At 41.6% G+C, this 18,001-nt stretch overlaps 1 long non-coding RNA gene across 1 annotated transcript in view; it reads right to left on the bottom strand.

The window, feature by feature from the left end:
- LOC118937776 overlaps positions 1-16,384 on the bottom strand; it is a 34,368-nt gene extending 17,984 nt beyond the window's left edge. The window contains exon 1 of the long non-coding RNA XR_005035196.1: positions 16,291-16,384. This is a non-coding gene — a long non-coding RNA (uncharacterized LOC118937776). The remainder of the gene's footprint in view (positions 1-16,290) is intronic.
- Between the last annotated feature and the right edge of the window lie 1,617 nt (positions 16,385-18,001).

The following is an 18,001-nucleotide window of genomic DNA, read 5'->3' as shown; positions in this document are numbered from 1 at the left end:
AGGCTTCAAACATAAAGATATAAAACTGTATTTTTTTGTGAAGAATCAACAACAAGTGGGACACAATCATGAAGTGGAACGACATTTATTGGATATTTCAAACTTTTTTAACAAATCAAAAACTGAAAAATTGGGCGTGCAAAATTATTCAGCCCCCTTAAGTTAATACTTTGTAGCGCCACCTTTTGCTGCGATTACAGCTGTAAGTCGCTATGTTTGACAGTGGGGATGGTGTGTTCAGCTGTGTTGCTTTTATGCCAAACATAACGTCTTGCATTGTTGCCAAAAAGTTCAATTTTGGTTTCATCTGACCAGAGCACCTTCTTCCACATGTTTGTGTGTCTCGCAGGTGGCTTGTGGCAAACTTTAAACGACACTTTTTATGGATATCTTTAAGAAATGGCTTTCTTCTTGCCACTCTTCCATAAAGGCCAGATTTGTGCAATATACGACTGATTGTTGTCCTATGGACAGAGTCTCCCACCTCAGCTGTAGATCTCTGCAGTTCATCCAGAGTGATCATGGGCCTCTTGGCTGCATCTCTGATCAGTCTTCTCCTTGTATGAGCTGAAAGTTTAGAGGGACGGCCAGGTCCGGGACGGCCAGGCTCCATTTTAGAGGGACGGCCAGGCTCCATTTTAATATTATCGCTTGCACAGTGCTCCTTGGGATGTTTAAAGCTTGGGAAATCTTTTTGTATCCAAATCCGGCTTTAAACTTCTTCACAACAGTATCTCGGACCTGCCTGGTGTGTTCCTTGTTCTTCATGATGCACTCTGCGCTTTTAACGGACCTCTGAGACTATCACAGTGCAGGTGCATTTATACGGAGACTTGATTACACACAGGTGGATTGTATTTATCATCATTAGTCATTTAGGTCAACATTGGATCATTCAGAGATCCTCACTGAACTTCTGGAGAGAGTTTGCTGCACTGAAAGTAAAGGGGCTGAATAATTTTGAACGCCCAATTTTTCAGTTTTTGATTTGTTAAAAGTTTGAAATATCCAATAAATGTCGTTCCACTTCATGATTGTGTCCCACTTGTTGTTGATTCTTCACAAAAAAATACAGTTTTATATCTTTATGTTTGAAGCCTGAAATGTGGCAAAAGGTCGCAAAGTTCAAGGGGGCCGAATACTTTCGCAAGGCACTGTAGCTAAAATGCTGAAGCTGTCCGTGATGAAATTCAAACTCTCGACCTTTGGGTTGCTAAAAGTTTGCGTTATTCGCCCACACACACCCTGACCATTTAGTTTGTACTTTATGTAACCATACCAAACGTAACATATCATACGTTAACTATGTTGCATCAATTCTATGAGACCAGGCTAGTTTTTCAGACCAGGAGACGTCCCCGAAAATTGGTTTTCTCACTAAAACGACTGTCTTCTTTTCCATTTATGAATGTGTTATTCAATGGGTTTCTATAGTATTCAATGTGTTTTTTATTCAGTGTGTTTCTAGTAAAGGCCAAATTCTAAATCAAATAGCTGAATGATCCATGGTATGACCTTCTTAAAACAATTCCATGTGTCATCTTAGAACCCCTCTGGGGAGGAGAGACACATCACTACTGTAGTTAGCAGAGAAGAACCTAGTCCTCCAGTTCCCTTGTACGGCATCCATGTTAGGAGTTAGGAATGATTCAGCAGTGGGATGGGTCGTTGACCTCAATTCCTGTTGGATTAACAGGAATTGGTTTCTATTTAACATCAAATTATATAGTTGACAAAGGCACATATTGACTATTTTATGGACACACATTGATAACTTGTTGGTTCCCCTCCAAAGCAAAATATCAGCCAACTAGCTTCCACACACAGTACAGCTATAAAGCCCCATATAAACAGAGTACAGTGAACACTGTGGTTTACAGATATTTCTCTACAGTACAGTGGTGATAACCATTGTTTAAAGAGCAGATTATGGCCCATTGTCAGGTCACTCCAGCTATACTGGGACGCCCTGGTGGCATGCATTACGTGCCTCTGGCTCTGAACCCATTTCAAAGACATCATTGTGTATTTGTGTGAGTGTGTGTTTATGTCTGTGTGTGTGTGTGTGTGCATGCGAGTGTATGTGTGTGTATGTGTGTATGCCTGTGTGCATGCGTGTGTGCAGCAGGAGACGTTAACTGTTTGAAGTATTAGTCACAGTGGTGCAGCCTAAAGGTAAAAGGTCATTCTAGCGCTGGCATCTGTTTTATACCTAACAAAGTGAGTCATTCTTTGTGCGTGTGTGTGTGCGTGCGTGCGTGTGTCTGTGTGTGTCTTGGTGTGTGTGCAGTTGTTAGGTCAATGGGTGAGTCTCTAGCAGGGTTGGGTAGGTTACTTTCTAAATGTAATCCATTACAGTTGCTAATTACCTGTCTAAAATTGTAATCAGTAATGTAACTTTTGGATTACCCAAACTCAGTAACGTAGTCTTATTACATTCAGTTACTTTTAGATTGCTTTCCCCTTATTAAGAGGCATTAGAATAAGACACAAATGTATGTTACCAATTGAACACATATTGCTAAATCAATGTTAACATTTAGTTGGATGTTCAATGTTACTTTCTGGGTTGGTTATGTAGGCTTCTTCGAACTAACCCATTGCTTTCTATTGCATATGAGAATATGATTAAATTATATCTTTACATTAAAAACCAGAATTCCAGCCATTCCAATAAATGTTATACCCCTTGATCTTCAACAATAGGACTTGTAAATACGGAAGTATATTTATTTTTCTTTTTTTTATTTCACCTTTATTTAACCAGGTAGGCTAGTTGAGAACACCTTTATTTAACCAGGTAGGCTAGTTGAGAACACCTTTATTTAACCAGGTAGGCAAGTTGAGAACACCTTTATTTAACCAGGTAGGCTAGTTGAGAACACCTTTATTTAACCAGGTAGGCTAGTTGAGAACACCTTTATTTAACCAGGTAGGCTAGTTGAGAACACCTTTATTTAACCAGGTAGGCTAGTTGAGAACACCTTTATTTAACCAGGTAGGCTAGTTGAGAACACCTTTATTTAACCAGGTAGGCTAGTTGAGAACACCTTTATTTAACCAGGTAGGCTAGTTGAGAACACCTTTATTTAACCAGGTAGGCTAGTTGAGAACACCTTTATTTAACCAGGTAGGCTAGTTGAGAACACCTTTATTTAACCAGGTAGGCTAGTTGAGAACACCTTTATTTAACCAGGTAGGCTAGTTGAGAACACCTTTATTTAACCAGGTAGGCTAGTTGAGAACACCTTTATTTAACCAGGTAGGCTAGTTGAGAACACCTTTATTTAACCAGGTAGGCTAGTTGAGAACACCTTTATTTAACCAGGTAGGCTAGTTGAGAACACCTTTATTTAACCAGGTAGGCTAGTTGAGAACACCTTTATTTAACCAGGTAGGCTAGTTGAGAACACCTTTATTTAACCAGGTAGGCTAGTTGAGAACACCTTTATTTAACCAGGTAGGCTAGTTGAGAACACCTTTATTTAACCAGGTAGGCTAGTTGAGAACACCTTTATTTAACCAGGTAGGCTAGTTGAGAACACCTTTATTTAACCAGGTAGGCTAGTTGAGAACACCTTTATTTAACCAGGTAGGCCAGATGAGAACACCTTTATTTAACCAGGTAGGCTAGTTGAGAACAAGTTCTCATTTACAATTGCGACCTGGCCAAGATAAAGCAAAGCAGTTCGACACATACAACGACACAGAGTTACACATGGAGTAAGACAAACATACAGTCAATAATACAGTATAAACAAGTCTATATACGATGTGAGCAAATGAGGTGAAATAAGGGATATAGATTAGCCAAATTGTTTTGCACAAGCATTACCCCACAACTAAGGACTTATTTGCCAGCCCTACTCTGTTGTTTATGATTTTGTTGTCATGGAGGACTGATGGGGCTCATTGATTCAAGTTGAAAAGTAAAATTCTGCGCTCATGGAATTGTATGCTTTGAGAACTACTGAAAAGTGCTATTTACATGTGAAATATGAATGCTGCATTTACTATAGGCCTATTGTTACTATAGGCCTATTGTTACTATAGGCCTATTGTTACTATAGGCCTATTGTTACTATAGGCCTATTGTTACTATAGGCCTATTGTTACTGTAGGCCTATTGTTACTATAGGCCTATTGTTACCCTTTTAGTTGGTGACACTTTGATATCTTGATAATATGCAGCTGTTTAAAGGTCAAATCCACAGATAAAACAGTAACGAAATCGTTACACACCTCTGTTTTGGTTAAAAGCTGAGAGATGGGCCTGGAGAAATTGAACCACTCTCAGATTAATAGACATAACTATGGATGCAAGGACATATCATCCATGATATCAAAATGATTGTTTTAGCCATGAGGCTATGCAGTGTTTGTTTATATTTACAATGTTTACAAACATTGGAGCAATACAAGCTTATATTTAAAAGCTATATTTAAAAGCTCATGAGGCATTTCAAAGTTACAGTGCCTTGCGAAAGTATTCGGACCCCTTGAACATTGCGACCTTTTGCCACATTTCAGGCTTCAAACATAAAGATATAAAACTGTATTTGTTTGTGAAGAATCAACAACAAGTGGGACACAATCATGAAGTGGAACGACATTTATTGGATATTTCAAATTTTTTAACAAATCAAAAACTGAAAAATTGGGCATGCAAAATTATTCAGCCCCTTTACTTTCAGTGCAGCAAACTCTCTCCAGAAGTTCAGTGAGGATCTCTGAATGATCCAATGTTGACCTGAATGACTAATGATGATGAATACAATCCACCTGTGTGTAATCAAGTCTCCGTATAAAGTCTCAGAGGTCCGTTAAAAGCGCAGAGAGCATCATGAAGAACAAGGAACACACCAGGCAGGTCCGAGATACTGTTGTGAAGAAGTTTAAAGCCGGATTTGGATACAAAAGATTTCCCAAGCTTTAAACATCCCAAGGAGCACTGTGCAAGCGATAATATTAAAATGGAAGGAGTATCAGACCACTGCAAATCTACCAAGACCTGGCCGTCCCTCTAAACTTTCAGCTCACACAAGGAGAAGACTGTCAAACATGGTGGTGGCAGAATCATGGTTTGGGCCTGCTTTTCTTCAGCAGGGACAGGGAAGATGGTTAAAATTGATGGGAAGATGGATGGAGCCAAATACAGGACCATTCTGGAAGAAAACCTGATGGAGTCTGCAAAAGACCTGAGACTGGGACGGAGATTTGTCTTCCAACAAGACAATGATCCAAAACATAAAGCAAAATCTACAATGGAATGGTTCAAAAATAAACATATCCAGGTGTTAGAATGGCCATGTCAAAGTCCAGACCTGAATCCAATCGAGAATCTGTGGAAAGAACTGAAAACTGCTGTTCACAAATGCTCTCCATCCAACCTCACTGAGCTCGAGCTGTTTTGCAAGGAGGAATGGGAAAAAATTTCAGTCTCTCGATGTGCAAAACTAATAGAGACATACCCCAAGCGACTTACAGCTGTAATCGCAGCAAAAGGTGGCGCTACAAAGTATTAACTTAAGGGGGCTGAATAATTTTGCACGCCCAATTTTTCAGTTTTTGATTTGTTAAAAAAGTTTGAAATATCCAATAAATGTCGTTCCACTTCATGATGGTGTGTTGTTGTTGTTGATTCTTCACAAAAAAATACAGTTTTATATCTTTATGTTTGAAGCCTGAAATGTGGCAAAAGGTCGCAAAGTTCAAGGGGGCCGAATACTTTCGCAAGGCACTGTATATTCTTCAAGAATCAATGGATATATAAATATATATATATATGTCAAAAAATGGATGTAGCAACTACAGATTGCCCCTTTAAGTCAATGAAAAGTTTATGAGTTTGAGCATGTGTTCATTAGGCCTATGGATTCATTTTTTTATCTGCATGAATTTGATTGAGCAATAAACGCCCCACTTTTATTCCATGGCTGGGATCCGCACTATGCAGTTGTTGCAAGAATGCATTTTTCACTGGCTGTCCACTGGTTTCAAAAACAATAATTGATAGGCAGCTTAAACTTCTTGAATTCAACCATTATTAGGTTCAAATACACATTTAGATTTGTGAACAGCCATCCTCAACAACCACAGTCTGTAAGGAGCAAATAGCTAAATGAGAGAGCAGCAGTATGATTTACATCAATGTGCTATGTAGATATCAATAATAAGTGATATCCGTATCGCCGTAAACTACACCAATGTTGTCATCCATACTTCCAAGTATTTATTCAAATTGGATAATCGTTGGATGCCGACAGCAGTCGCACCATTGGAAGACATAGCTTTGACTGTAGGCTACAAAAGCCTATTCCTGCGCTTTTCCCACTATCCATCAAACACATTTGGCGATTCATCATAGTGGTCTCTGACTTGTGGTGTGACTCGCTCAGGTGGAACAAACTTAACAAACTTGTGCCTTTTATCAATGCTGATTTGAATGTCATTGAGAAAACAGTGTCAACAATTTTTTTCTCTCGCAATCATCCTTTTGGAATTTAAAGGTAAACCTTGAAATAATCATCTAGATATTCAAAAGTATCTGATTACAATTTGTTTTGCTGGTAACGTAACGGCTGGTAACGTAACGGATTACAGTTACCGTTTTTTGTAATCCCTTACAGGTAACGGATTACATTTTATCCGCTACTCCCCAACCCTGGTCTCTTGTGAAAGGCTGTCTGTTCTCTAAAGGTATGTCATCACTTCTCCTCCTGTCAAGGATATGACCGGGAGCCGTTGACTTTGGCATGTAATGAATTATTAAGGCTGACTGACAGACGGACTGGACAAATAGTGTAGATGTACACAAAAGCATGACTCCATATAAATAAGGTACTCAAGCATCTACTTTAATACCCAGAGCGTAAGGAAGTAGTCCAACACACACATCACTACACCCACACAGGAGGATGGAGACTCTGACACAGGGACAAACACACTGTCATGTCTTTACTATCATTAAACTGAAGACATAGTTTTTATCAAAGATTCTCTGTAATTAGTATTACGCGATTAACTGATTAATCATGTAAATGTAATTAACTAGGAAGTCGGGGCACCAAGGAAAAATATTCAGATTACAAAGTTATCATTTCCTAAAGTAACATTTCAGATATTTTATCTGATCAATTAGTCGTCGAATTAATGAATTATTTACTTTACCTCACGTTAGTCTCATTCCAAACGTCGTAAATTGTTGATTATCTGCACGAACCCAGTCTTCGCTATGAGTCATCCATACATCAATTGTCTTAAATCACTTATTTATTACTAACTAAGTAATTCACAGAAATGCATAAACAAACAAACAAGGTAAATGTGGTTACATGAAATGAGAATGTGCCCTAGTGGGCTAAACCGGCATGGCGGCTCATTAGACAAAAGGGGAAGTGGGGGTCGACTAAGAAGTCCCTACAGAGTGATAATTATAACAATTGAAATGCTAATCCCTTACACATGAACGCTCACTCATTCAGGAACAATTGCAATCAATATATATATTTACGCTCAGTGTGTCGTCTTGATCACTGGTGAAAAGTTTGTGTCTTTTGTAGAATTGTCCGTCTCTCTCCCTCTCTCTCTCGGTTGTGGTTAGAGGGGATAGTTCAAAGTGACATTCGTTATAGATGGATGTTTCGGCGGTTGTCGTTCTTCGCGTTCAATGATACCGAATTCCTAGCTGCAGACTAGTAATTAATATCAAAGACTTGTTCTTATTCTGTCGGTATCGATAGTCTAAGAGTTTAATAACCTGATGACGGGTTAGGGTTCCCTTTTGGGAACGACCCCTCCCACGTTCAGCTGGAACGTGGTGCATGGAACGCAAAAATATTCTTAGAAATATTTAACCTCCACACATTAACAAGTCCAATACCTCAAATGAAAGATAAACACCTTGTTCATCTTCCCAGCATGTCAGATGTTTTAAATGTTTTACGGCGAAAATACACCACATATTTATATTAGACCACCACCGAAACGAAGACAAGAGGCAGCCATTTTGTCCCAGAAAATATAAAATTATAAAAGCAGGATTAAAAAATAAATCATTCACTAACCTTTTGAAAATCTTCATCAGATGACAGTAATAGGACATGTTACACAGTACATTTTTTTTTCAATAATATGCCATTTATATCCATAAATGTCCATTTACATTGAATTCATGTTCAGAAAATACTGAAAAATGTCCGCAGAAAATATAGGTAGCGCCGCAAGATAACGTAAATAGACATCATAAACTTTGACTAAATATACATGTTCTACATAGAGTTAGAAAGATACACTGCTTCTTAATGCAATCGCTTTGTTACATTTCTTTTTAATGTTACAGAAATCGCTCACTATACAATATTCTGAGACGGCGCTCAGATATAAGCAACATTTCTCCGCAATGTTGGAGTCAACAGAAACAAACAATTTCAGCATAAATATTCCCTTACCTTTGATGGTCTTCGTTCAGAATGTACTGGAAGGGTTCATACTTACCCAAAACATCGTTTGGTTTCAAGTCTTGTGTCTTTGTATTAGCATCTGCTAACAATATCAGCTGAAATGCACCCAAAATGTCCTCTGGTCCGGAAAAGTTGCGCATCAAAACTTCAAAATTACATATTATATGTCGACTAAACAGGTCAAACTAAGTGCAGAATCAAGCTTTAGGATGTTCTAAACGTACAAAGCAATTTTCAATTCAACCGGTCATTGTTAGTTCTCCTCCGGAGTGCTGGAACAAAGGAATGGATGGGACCAATTCGCGCCCTAACGCACAGGTATTTTCTCGCGGCACTCACTCAATTCACTCCCATAGGGCCAAAACTCGCGGGATTTGAACGATTAAACGCTCTACTGAATGAGGACATCTAGTGGAAGACATATAAAGTGTCCCCAGATCCATAGCTGGTTGGGAAGGGTGGGGGCGATCACGTCAAAGTTGCCCCAACTTTCATGATCCCAAAACTAGTTTGGAAGAATGCCTGCCCTGTGAGTTCTGCTATACTTACAGACATAATTCCAACGGTTTTAGAAGCTTTAGAGTGTTTTCTATCCAATAATAATTATTATATGCATATATTAGCAATTTTTGACAGATTTTTTTTCAGTTTACTATGGGCACGCAATTCCTCCAAAGGGGGCAGTATTCTGCCTAGCCTTAAGAGGTTTTAACCACGCGGTATGGTTAAAATATTCAGCAATGGTCTACAACCTTTGTCCTCCTATTGGAGAAAAATGGTCTGCAACCTTTAGCCATCTCGTAATTGAGGTAAGCTCGGTCTGCTGATCGAAAACCCGAGTGGGGGTTTTATTCGGAAGGGCCGAAAAGGCTGTCCCAGGATGTCTGACCCTAACTGGGCTCTCTGATTTAGTTCAAAACCAAATTGTATTTTCCTTCAATAAACAGTCCAAAATCATATGACACAATTAGTATCATACTCACTCATTCATCTTATACAACAATTAGATGTAAATCTCATATCTGAGGCTATTATATTTTATTTTTTACTAGGCAAGTCAGTTAAGAACAAATTCTTATTTTCAATGACGGCCTAGGAACAGTGGGTTAACTGCCTGTTCAGGGGCAGAATGACAGATTTGTACCTTGTCAGCTCGGGGATATGAACTTGCACTAGTCCAACGCTCTAACCACTAGGCTACCCTGCCGCCCCAATAAACAGTGTTATAGTAATGTGGCCACACCGTCTCCCATGAGCTTCCCCAAGTTGTGACAAATGGACCAGTTCGTAGCTGGATTCTTCACCGATCTTTTATACTTTCTCTGGAACATGAAATTTCTTCATACCTCAAGTTCTGTGAGGTGAAGGAATTCCTTTGTCCTCTATGACAATTTACTCTGCCTCTTATACTGTGTGGCCCTGTGGCAGGGTCTTCTCAGGAATTTACGACATCTCTCTGACCACAGCAACCTAGTTGAAGGAAGCAAGGGGGAGGCAGAGAGAGGGGGATGGGGCTTGCTATACCCAAAGAGGCCAACATCATGACAACACTGACTTTAGGAACTGATTGAGACACTGGCACAGGGACAAACACACTGACGTTAGGAACTGATTGAGACTCTGGCACAGGGACAAGCACACTGACGTTAGGAACTGATTGAGACTCTGGCACAGGGACAAGCACACTGACGTTAGGTACTGAGGTTCTATAATGATGACAACTACAGGAGGACACCTTTCCAAAGCAATATGTAAGCTGTGTTCTTCATCAACTAGCCGTTAAGAATGAATAAAAGATCACGAAGTCCATTTGTCATTAATTCTATTTCACCTAGGGTTGCAGAATTCCAGATGTATTTCCCAGTTCCCAGTTCCCCAGTATTTTCAGAAATCCAGGTTGGAGGATTCCTCCCTGCTTATTTGCTCCCGATCCCAGAAACCCTTCAACCAAAAAACCCAGAGACTTTGGGAGAAGTTTCCAGGGACCATAGATATAAAGAGAAACCTACAATAACTATTTCCCTGTCTCCTCCAAGCCACACCCACACCCGTCCCGTGTACACACACACACACACACACACAGTTTCACTCTCTCTATCCTGTACTGTGTACAGCGACCTCATTCCCTGAGACAACATGAGACCCAGAACAGACCAGGTATAGGACCAGGTCCAAGTCTCGGGGGAATCACCTTCCCACATCGTACGTTTGTTTTCTGCCAATGAATGAGCCTTTGTCTGCGGAGAGGAATGAGATCCATATCTTCCATTTGGCATTGCTCATGTCGTCACTAATCAGAAGCAGATGAACTGACGGGCTTGTGTGGGGCTGGAGTTCAGGTGGGGATTTACACTAGAGCTGTGGCTCAGGAACATAGTTTATGTAGAGAGAGAGAGAGAGACAGACAGACAGAGAGAGAGAGAGAGAGAGAAAAAGAGAAAAAGAGAAGGAGAGAGAGAGAGGGAGAGAGAGAGAGTTTATGTAGAGATCAGAACAAGATGTTGAGCATGCATTCCACTCTAAAGACCACAGTTAAACTTGAGTGAATCATAAGGTTGTATACCCACAGATGTGGGGATGATGACTTGTAGACTGATGTATGACGATATGTGAAGAAATTAATTCCTAATGTGTGCATTGTGAAAATGTAGATTCTCAGAATGTAATAATGTGACAAATAAGAAAACATGTACTGTTTTTATATACCTGTGTAACTTCCTCATGGTTTGTGTGGTGTGAGTGTACATGCGTCCATGTACAGTTGTACACGTACAGTTGAAGTCGGAAGTTTACATACACTTAGGATAGAGTCATTAAAGCTAAATTTTTCAACAACTCCACAAATTTCTTGTTAACAAACTATAGTTTTGGCAAGTCGGTTAGGACATCTACTTTGTGCATGACACAAGTAATTTGTTCAACAATTGTTTACAAACAGCAGCCTTCATATCGCTCAGGAAGGAGACGCGTTCTGTCTCTTAGAGATGAACGTACTTTGGTGAAAAAAATGCAAATCAATCCCAGAACTACAGCAAAGGATCTTGTGAAGATGCTGGAGGAAACAGGTACAGAATATCTATATCCACAGTAAAACGAGTCCTATATCGGCATAACCTGAAAGGCTGCTCAGCAAGGAAGAAGCCACGGCTCCAAATCTGCCATAAAAAAGCCAGACTACGGTTTGCAACTGGACATGGGGACAAAGATTGTTGTGGGGGTGCTTGCTGCAGGAGGGTCTGGTGCTGTTCACACTATAGATGGCTTCATGAGGAAGGAAATTAAATTAAATTAAATTAAATGTCAGGAATTGTGAATACCTGAGTTTAAATGTATTTGGCTAAGGTGTATGTAAACTTACAACTTAAACTGTATATGTGTTTTTGCGGCTTGCGTGTGTGTCTCCAGTACTGATAGGGGCCCCTGAGAGAGAGGGTTAGGCCTCTGGCACCTGGATCCACACAGGGATGTTCACTCCCACTGGGGGATCTGGTGTCATCCAACACAAACAGACACAGCTGAACTGCAGCACTGACAGACTAGAAGCATTACATCAATGCAACTGAACACTAGGCAGGTTTCCATTGACCCAGGTTTATTCGACAAAAGCAGTGTCAAAAAAAATTATTTGCGGCATGTGTAATGGAACGGCAGACACAGGAGACATTTTCTAAAGATCGACAAGATTTTTATCCGTTCAACAGGAGTGGAATTTTCTTTTTTTCAAACATTTTTCAAACAACAACAAATGATGATGGAAACTGTGTTTTTTGCATAAATGATGACTGCAGAATACTTTTGAAGATACGCAGGGCACGTGATGTCATCTAGTAACTAAAAAGCTCCACTCCACATTTAATTCTAAATGCCTACTGCTTGAAAAATCTATTTTTTTACTATAAAAATAATGTTTCTTTGCAAGACAAGGATTGTCCTGACTTTCAAGAATGCCTGAATTGCTTCGCCTTGCTTTCTGGTTGGCTGGCAAGTTTCACCATCCAATTATTTCAGCTCTACAGGAGTCCAAATTTCACCATGGCATGGGCCGTGGCAATACGTTGGCACATGAGAATTATCAGAATATGGCTAATATTAGTCAATTGCTGCTTTCCCCCTATGCAGGATTTTGAGGACTACCTGAGACATGAAACAGATAGGTGGGACGGCATACCGGCTCAATTGTCACCAATTTATTAATGCAGTTTGCCTAAATGGATAATAGAAACCCTTTAACCACTACATTCTTATTCGACACTGTAGGTGTTTGCATGTGACGTCATTATGTCCGGCTGTTTTTATCAACACAAGATAGTTACATGGAAACGCAGCCTAACAGGCAATTGTTGCATCTATCTTCTATGCCAACTTTCTAAATGTCTAAAAATGGTTCATGGAAACCTAGCTAATGTCTGCCACAGGAAGGGTGCTACTCACATGGCCGAGATGAGGAACAGTCATATACAGTGCCTTCGGAAAGTATTCAGAACCCTTGACTTTTTTCAAATTTTGTTGCGTTACAGCTTCATTCTAAACTTGATTAAATAAATACAAATCCTCAGCAATCTACACACAAAACCCCATAATGACAAAAAAAGTATAATAATATAAAACAGAAATGCCTTATTTGCATAAGAATTCAGACCCATTGCTGTGAGACTCGGTGCATCCTGTTTCCATTGATCATCCTTGAGATGTTTCTACAACTTGATTGGAGTCCACTTGTGGTAAATTAAATTGATTGGACATGATTTGGAAAGGCATACACCTGTCTAATTGAAGGTCCACCTGTTAACAGTGCATGCCAGAGCAAAAAACGAGCCATGAGGTCAAAGGAATTGTCTGTAGAGCTCCAAAACAGGATAGCATCGAGGCACAGATCTGGGGAAGGTTCCCAAAAAATGTCTGCAGCATTTAAGGTCCCCAAGAACACAGTGGCCTCATCATTCTTAAATGGAAGAAGTTTGGAAGCACCAAGACTATTCCTAGAGCTGGCTGCCCGGCCAAACTGAGCAATCAGGGGAGAAGGGCCTTGATCAGGGAGGTGACCAAAAAACCCGATGGTCACTCTGACAGAACTCCAAAGTTCCTCTGTGGAGATGGGGGAAACTTCCAGAAAGACAATAATCTCTGCAGCCCTCCACCAATCAAGCTTTTATGGTAGTGGCCAGACGGAAGCCACTCCTCAGTAAAATCAAATCAAATCAAATTTTATATATATCAGCTGATATCTCAAAGTTTGCTGCTTGGAGTTTGCCAAAAGGCAGACCAGGAGAAACCAAGATGGAACTCTTTGGCCTGAATGCCAAGCATCACGTCTTCAGGAAACCTGGCACCATTCCTAAGGTGAAGCATGGTGGTGGGCAGCATCATGCTGTGGGAATGTTTTTCAGCGGCAAGGACTGAGAGACTAGTCAGTATCGAGACAAGGATGAACAGAGCAAAGTAAAGGGAGATCATTGATGAAAACCTGCTCCAGACTGCTCAGGACCTCAGACTCGGGCGGAGGTTTACTTTCAAACAGGACAATGACCATAAGCACACAGTCAAGACAATGCAGGAGGGGCTTCGGGACAATACTGTGAATGTCCTTGAATGGACTTGAACCTGATCAAACATCTCTGGAGAGACCATCTCTGGAGAGATGCTCCCCATCCAACCTGACAGAGCATGAGAGGATCTGCATGCACTCTGCTCATGGTGACTCTGAGTCTGAGTATAGCAACAGCTCCACTTGTGCTGCTCTGCTCAATGAAGAGACACAAGAGAAGTTAGCTGTTAGCTACTTATCATTATTCTAATCTCCAACAAAACTCAAGGAACATTATTATTTTCTGGGAAATAATCTCTCCTGTCTTAAATTTAATGAGGTTGAAGCATTTCTGGCACCATGTTATGAGCTTAGTCAGATATGACATTATTGCAGAGCAGAGCAGGCGCATATTGCACATGTTAGCGATCAATTTAGTGATACCTGAGCCCTGATTTACCTTAGTTTTTGATGAAAAACAGGCCCTACACGAACCTAACCTGATGTATAATGTTGGGGCCTGTTGGGCTCGGGGCGGGTAGCAGAGCTCTACTGAGAATAAAGCTCAAAATCTTCCAACCCATTTGATTGTGTGCACTAAAACACATTAAGGGATGGTTTCCTGGACACAGATTAAGCACAGTCCTGGACTAAAAAACACTTTCAATTGAGATTCTCCATTGGAAACCGACCAACCAAGACTGAGAAACATCAATATGATTGTATCAAAGGAATGAGTTGTATTGGACAGGTAAAGGTGATGCCCAGCTAATGGCAAATGAACAGTTCAGTGTTTTTGAGGAATGAAGGTGATACATGACATCAAGGCATCAGTTGACTTTGACTTCAGTGACTTGTCTTGACAATGGTGGAGCCAGATGACTTGGAATGAATGGTAATTGTGAAGTATGAATGACAGTAATAATAGCAAAGCAGTTTATAGGCAGCTACAGTAGCAGGCCAGCATGCTGTAGTAGGTAACTGTCACACCCTGATCTGTTTCACCTGTCTTTGTGATTGTCTCCACCCCCTTCCAGTCATTGACCATCTTCCCCATTATCCCTGTGTATTTATACCGGTGTCCTCTGTTTGTCTGTTGCCAGTTCGTCTTGTTAGTCAAGTCAACCAGCGGTTTTGTATTTTATATTTATTTTACCTTTATTTAACTAGGCAAGTCAGTTAAGAACAAATTCTTATTTTCAATGACGGTCTAGGAACAGTGGGTTAACTGCCTGTTCAGGGGCAGAACGACAGATTTGTATCTTGTCAGCTCGGGGATTTGAACTTGCAATCGGTTACTAGTCAGCTCCTGCTTGTCCCCAGTCGATCTTATCTCGTTCTCCTGGTTTTGATCCTTGCCTGTCCTGACCCTGAGCCCGCCCGCCTGACCACTCTGCCTGCCCTCGCCCCTGAGCCTGCCCAGCCTGACCACTCTGCCTACCCTCGACCCTGAGCCTGCCCGTCTGACCACTCAGCCTGCCCTCGACCCTGAGCCCGCCCGCTTGACCACTCTGTCTGTCCTGACCCTGAGCCTGCCCGCCTGCCCACTCTGCCTGCCCTCGACCCTGAGCCCGCCCGCCTGACCACTCTGCCTGTCCTCGACCCTGAGCCCGCCCGCCTGCCCACTCTGCCTGCCCTCGACCCTGAGCCCGCCCGCTTGACCAACCACTCTGCCTGTCCTGACCCTGAGCCTGCCCGCCTGACCACTCTGCCTGCCCTCGACCCTGAGCCTGCATGCCGGCCTGTACCTTTGCCCCTTCTCTGGATTACCGACCTCTGTCTGACCTGAGCCTGCCTGCCGTCCTGTACCTCTGCCCCTGTTGCTGTAATAAACATAGTTACTTTGACACGGTCTGCATCTGTGTCTTACCTTATCCTGATAGTAACAGGTAGGCTACTAGGATGATAGTGGGCTAGGCTAGCTCTTGGGAAAAGAATACCATACAGCCATGTTCTGTAGAGTCCCCCCTACAGTGGGGCTAATGTGTACAGTTGATCCAGACCCTCTGCCCAACCGCGTCTAACTGTGTCCAATCACCGCGTGCAATACAGTTTTGGAAACCTCAGAAACTCACCTTTCATACCACCCCAAATTTTACAAATACAGAAAACATACTGAAAAATAACAATAAAATAAATATGCACAAAAACTGCCCGTGCAAATAATGATTGAAATGTGACATGTGCTCTTCAATGGCCAGCGCCAGTTAGCATCCATAGCTACCGGCAGTTGCTAACAGAATGTCACATTTGGGTACAAAAACTCTCCTCTTGTGTGGATGTGAAAAGCAATATTTGACTTACTTCCTTATTGATATTGCAGATTTGTTGATTAGAGAAGATTGGAGTTAGCCTTTTGGAGTGCTGTTCCTCAAGGTTTTGATGGGAAGGACCCCAGATGGAGATGTGGTGCCCTCACACTTGCCTGTTTTAAAGTCCCAGACCCAGGAAATACATACAAATTATGAAGTATCAAACATAATGTTAGAAGGTTGATCTGTCTGATGATCTCTCATTCAACTTCCTTTTGTCTTATTTTATACAATTGTCTAATTCTCTGGGTTTATATGGAGATACAGAGACACTTCCATTGTCTTCAAAGAGTGGCTGAGTATCACTAATCGAATATATCGATTGGACAGAGCAAGGTAGAGACAGTCAGTGTTCTCTTTTTCTTATTGGTCCTGTCTGTCACAGCAGACATGGGTCGCATTCCACTGCTTAGACGTTTCATGCATCAACCAATGCTTGCACACAACATCATTGACTGTGTCATCGTTTGGCAGATTGCTATAACATATGATGTGATTAGGGGATAGGTAAAATATCTATCCAGGCGTTGTAAGATCTTTCATCGTTTAAGCAGTGGAACGCAACCAAGATCAAGCCAAGGCCTTATGTTGAAACTAGACAACCTAGACATGGTTTCTCTTCCAGTGGAACACAACCAAGATCAAGCCAAGGCCTTATGTTGAAACTAGACAACCTAGACATGGTTTCTCTTCCAGTGGAACACAACCAAGATCAAGCCAAGGCCTTATGTTGAAACTAGACAACCTAGACATGGTTTCTCTTCCAGTGGAACACAACCAAGATCAAGCCAAGGCCTTATGTTGAAACTAGACAACCTAGACATGGTTTCTCTTCCAGTGGAACGCAACCAAGATCAAGCCAAGGCCTTATGTTGAAACTAGACAACCTAGACATGGTTTCTCTTCCAGTGGAACTGGGACTTTTTTCAAAGGCAACTTTGTGATGTTTCTCAAACCATGCCATCCCCAACTTCTCATGGCCACATTCATCCTGTACAAAGGATCTCTGTTCACTCCGGCCTCTCTCAGTATCCCTTTGTGAACTTAACCGCCGGGCCCTCTGCACTGGAATGCCACGTTCTCAGGACTAGGAGGTAAAAACACAAAAAAACACACTCGGACATAACAGAAAGTTAAAGGCACTGGATTTCCCCACCAACAGTTAAGGAGTATAAGAAGAGCTGGAGGAGAGAGAGAAAGAGAGAGAGAGAGAGAGATGGAGAGAGAGAGAGAGAGAATGTTTGTGAGAAAGAGGGGAAGAAGGGCAATAGAGAGTCTCAGTGCTTCAGATGACCCCTTCACCAGTAACCAGACTGTTAGTAGGAGAGGGTGGATGAATGTAGCCCTTTGTGCTGTGGGCAGACTGTGGTCTTCAGTGTGTGAGAGCAGAGAGCTGTGCTGTAGCTCGTAGCCCAGGCGCAGGACCCTACAGATGTCTGGAGCTACTCCGCCTCCACCGCTCAGCTCACCCCCGGGCCTCCACAGCCAGCAAGCAGCTGTTGTCAGCGAGAGGAGAGAGGGGGGGGGAGACGAAAGAGAGAAAAGTAAAAAAAGAGAGAAAGATTGAGTGGTAGAGGGAAAGAAAGAGACTGCTAGAAAGAGAGAAACGGGCTGTGCGGGTGAAAGAGAGAGAGAGAGAGAGAGAGAGAGAGAGAGAGAGAGAGAGAGAGGGAGAGGGAGAGAGAGAGAGAAACGGGCTGTGC

The sequence above is a fragment of the Oncorhynchus mykiss genome, chromosome 12 (genome assembly GCF_013265735.2).
Source record: "Oncorhynchus mykiss isolate Arlee chromosome 12, USDA_OmykA_1.1, whole genome shotgun sequence".
Lineage (NCBI taxonomy): Eukaryota > Metazoa > Chordata > Actinopteri > Salmoniformes > Salmonidae > Oncorhynchus > Oncorhynchus mykiss.
Note: the sequence above shows the minus strand (reverse complement) of the source record. Positions and strands in the feature narration are given on the sequence as shown.